Genomic DNA, 4,546 nt, shown 5'->3' with positions numbered 1-4,546 from the left:
ACTGTTAATTCAACACTAGAGGCCTGATGCAGGAAATTTGTGCAAAAGTAGGCCTTCCTTCCCCTGGCTGCCGGCACCAGCTCCCCTCTGGCACCCAAGACTTGGGCTTCCCTCTGGCCGCCAGCCGTCACCAGGGACCCAGGCTTCCCTCACAGCTCCAGCTTCGTCTGGAAAGACGTCCGGTCTAATTAACATATTACGTTTTTATTATGAGAGAGAATAGGAGTAAATTAACTAGTCACACTTCAGTTAAGTAGATACCTGTCAGATACGATAAATGAAAAATACTTTTTAAAAAAAATGCTTAAAGAATATATCTGTTCCAGTTTTAAGACGGATGCTATACATTTAAACTTAGCATCAAGGAACACAGTCAATGACTAGAAAAAATAATGAAACAAATGAGCAACTGGCCCAACATAATAGGATCAATTTTAATAACCCAATCTGCAAAGCCAGAATGAAGTCTCCTTTAAAAAGTGTTAAAAAAAGGAAAAGTGAACATTAGCTTTCCTTCATAACTCAGATAAGAAGTCTATATTCAATATATACATTTGGTTTGGTAAAACTCTTTAAAGAGAAACGACCTAATGACCTCATTTAATTATTCACCAGGCTGTCATCTTAGAACACTTTCTTTCCACATTCAAGCTGCATTTATAATTTGAGTCTCTATCAGCATCAAGATTTTGCCTATACTTTGAGTCGATATTGTGTATCATTCCTTTTTTTTTTTGTTACGAGAGAGAGAGAGAGAGAGAGAGCGAGCTTAAAAAACTGCAATAAATTGGTATCAAATAACCTGCTTTTTCCATTATTAGGTTTCTAAATAAAGTCAAAATGTTCCAATTACCTAAACCTGCCTTTGTCTAAATAGGTTCTATCTAGTCCAATAATTCTTAACTAAATAAAAGTCACTTTTAAGTGGGAACAATTTAAATGATCCAACTGAAGTTAATTCTATATTTCTATCAGGTTATAAGACAATTATCAGTGTAATGTACATTAGAGATTAGAATGACCAACTCTTACCTTTGTCTGTTGTTACTTTTTCTATACATCTGAAAGAAAAAAAAATTAAATGAGCAATCTTGCACACTTTCTTAAAGCACAAATATTTATCTCAGATTCTTCTACAGTGATTCGGAATTATTGGCTAAAATACAGAAAGTGATGAGCCTAATTTTTAGAGTACTGATATAAAACCTTTCTTCAACTTTGGTTTATCTTTTCTTAGCTTTAGGTTTTTATTTATTCTCTTGAGCACATTCACTGAAAATTTATTTCCCTTCACAAAAATTTCCTACTCTTTTCATTAACTTCTGAACATTTCAATGTAAATGGAGTTTTTATAAATTTAAGGAAGTTTATAAAAACTGTAACCTATCATCTAACTATAAATCTCATTTCACAAGTCATAAATTACCAATTACAGATGAAAAGATTTAAAGAGGTTAAGTGACTTATCCAAGGTCACTTAGTGAGTTGCAAAAAGCTGGGACTTGAAACTTTCTAAGCCCAATGCTTCTGCCACTGTATTATTTTGCCTTCTAATAGGAAAAGAGGTTTCAATCAATCCAATTTGCTGTATTTATTGACTTTTCAAGCTGTTGCACATTTTACTGTCTCTTCAATCACGAGAAAGAAATGTAGGTTAAACAGATGATTATCAGGAGTTTATAAATGTTGAGATATGGAAAAAAGACCTGAATAAAACAATTAATAGAAAGATTAAATTTCTTACTTCATTTTTTAAAAATGTGTCATGTTATTAGGAAAACAGAGATGAATCAAAGTCAGAAGGCACTTGACCAGGGTTTAGAAAAACTGAAACTCAAAACGCTTGAAATGTCCTAAAAGATTAAACATCCTACTTAGTTTTAAATTTTGTCTCATCACTTTGAACATCTATAATCCAGACACATATTTATAAACCTCCACTAATCAATGAATCTTCCCCTTATACCACAAGGTCCTTGGTTAAACCTCACTCAAGGATATTTTTCCATTGATTTTTTAGAGAGTGAAAGGGAGGGGGAGAGACACAGAGAGAGAAAGACATCATTGGGCTGCGTCCTGCACTGGGAATGGAACCTGCAACCAAGGCACATGCCCTTGACGAGAATCAAACCTGGGACTCTTGAGCCCGCAGGTCGATGCTCTACCACTGAGTCAAATGGACTAGGGTTCATTATCTTTAAAAACTCTAGCTCACCACACCATCAGGCCCAGTTACCACTCAATCAAGGTTTACCAAACTCCTTTGATTTCCAGGGCATGCAGCAAATTGAAAATGTGTAACAAAAAAATTATGGGAGGTACACTAAGAATTAAGACTATTCCTCCCCACAGAAATATTGTGGAGGAAAAAGAGATTTAATTTAATAATCTTACCCAAGATTGAATATTGTAACATTTATATTGTGGAAGTAAAGACTCACTTGGTACTTTTTGGTCAAGAATCAGGGAAAAAATAAACTTTTATGGTAAAGCTACAACCACTGTAGCTACAATTATCTTAAACTTAAGAGATCATTTCTATAAGCATAACTGTTGAAACAGAAAGAGGAGAAAGTTGTCAAGGAGATAGGTATATTGCACTCTCAAATGGGTAGGTCAGAATAAAAGGGAATGTTAAAAAACATATTATTAACCTTCCTATGTATGGTAATAGGGGAAAAAAAGAAAGAAGTTCAATTTTACATGAAAATACACCCCTACACATTTATACCTTTTTCATGCCATCACTATTAAAAACAATAGCTTTTCATAAATATTCACTATGTAACAGACTTTGTGCTAAGTCAGTGATTTTCAACCATGTGCAGCAAGAATTTTTAAAACATGCTATACCAGACTAGTCAGAGGCACTGACCTCTTTTTCCTTAGATTATTAAATAATGACAACAGCCAACACAACACTAGTCATCCGATGTGAGTGAATCAAAATTATACCTATTTTGCCCTGACTGGCTTGGCTCAGTGGATACAGCATCAGCCTGAGGACTGAAGGGTCCCAGGTTCGGTTCTGGCCAAGGGCATATGCCTGGGTTTCGGGCTTGATACCCAGTAGGGGGTGTGCAGGAGGAAGCCAATCAATGATTCTCTCTCATCACTGATGTTTCTATCTCTCTCTCCCTTTCCCTTCCTCTGAAATCAATAAAGAAATAAAATTTTAAAAAAATTACACCTATTTTATTTGGTCAAATTGGCAAAAAATATATTTTTGGTGTGCCGCAGTTTTAGTATTTATGTGCACCATGAGATATAAAAAAGGTTGAAAATAGCTGTGCTAAGTGCTACACATGCTGCATTTAATTCTCATAAACTAATCTCATAGGGATTAACATTATATCTTATAGATGAGGAAAATGAGGCACAGGCTGTTTACGAAACTTGCGCAAGAAATTGAGATCCAAATAAGGCTCATAGTAACTAGCTCTGATTTTGGAACAGGTGTGTTTTAAATCTACTGGGTCTGGTATAAACCACATCTTGCCACACTCTATCAGGAAAGTGGGGGACTTAAAACTCTGATTCCTTCCCCTCTTCCACTTTCCCTGCTTTTACTAACTTTTTTCACTTGAAAGTCAAGACACAAATGATGTTATCAGTCACGAATTCGATGGCTAATGTGATTAACTTCTAGGATTTACAAATGTGTGCTTCTGCAACATAGGAAGGTTATTTTAATAAACAGCTTTAAATATTGATGTTCCTGGTTCCTCTATTATCTCTAGGAAATAAAGGAATTTCTTTCAGATTAGTCTGATTTTTAAGGATGAAGTTCCTACATTAACACGTATGCAAAAACAAACATGTTACTTGGCAAAAAAGAAAAATTACCCATTTAAGCTTGCTCTAGGAAAGACGACTACATTTAACAAAACTGGCAAAGTCACTTTTTTTTCCTGCTAGTAAGCACCAGATTTCTAAAACGTGTACAAAGTAATGTGAAAACTTAATAGTGAGAAAAAGCTCCATGGAGCTACTCGTACAACGGGCTCCTAAACTAATTACAGGGAAGGGGAGTGGGGGACGGACCCCCTTTTGAAGGTAAGATCGCGCTGAGCATTTCCTAATGGGGATGTGATGTAATACTGGAGAGCCGCGCACGGAGGGAAAGCGATAGGCTGACAAAGGGATGCAGATGCCCGAGTGCGGGATCAGCCTGCGACGGCAGGGAAGGGTGAGTCACGAGGGAGCGGAAGGGGTATCTGCTACAAAGACCGACTTCACGGAGTGGGGAAGTGGCCCCGCAGACACGCCAACAACGAGGATCAGGCAGCCACCAGGGAAGCGGCGTGACATCTGTCGTGCGAGCCGGCAGGGGGCAGGGCAGGCAGGATGTCACGTGGAGTGGGCACTACGGGAGCCGAGAGGGGAGCGTGCGGACACAGGGGGGTCTACCTCACCGCCCGAAAGACTGCGTTACTCACACGAGTCGCGGACTCTTCTTGCCCTGAGCTGGAGACGCGGGCTTCGCGGCCTGGGACTGCAGCCCCGTGAGGTCCGGGGGCCTGGCGCTGGGGCTGCTCCTCCGCCT

General features: G+C 38.4%; 1 protein-coding gene across 1 annotated transcript in view; it reads right to left on the bottom strand.

Moving 5' to 3' along the window:
• ZFP91 (ZFP91 zinc finger protein) overlaps positions 1-4,539 on the bottom strand; it is a 31,806-nt gene extending 27,267 nt beyond the window's left edge. Inside the window, exons 1-2 of the mRNA XM_006772091.2 lie at positions 4,440-4,539; positions 1,033-1,061 (exon numbers count right to left, since the gene is read on the bottom strand). The gene's annotated coding sequence lies outside the window, so the exon portion shown is untranslated. The remainder of the gene's footprint in view (positions 1-1,032; positions 1,062-4,439) is intronic.
• Positions 4,540-4,546: the final 7 nt, after the last annotated feature.

This window comes from Myotis davidii, unplaced genomic scaffold (assembly GCF_000327345.1).
Source record: "Myotis davidii unplaced genomic scaffold, ASM32734v1 scaffold1286, whole genome shotgun sequence".
NCBI lineage: Eukaryota > Metazoa > Chordata > Mammalia > Chiroptera > Vespertilionidae > Myotis > Myotis davidii.
Note: the sequence above shows the minus strand (reverse complement) of the source record. Positions and strands in the feature narration are given on the sequence as shown.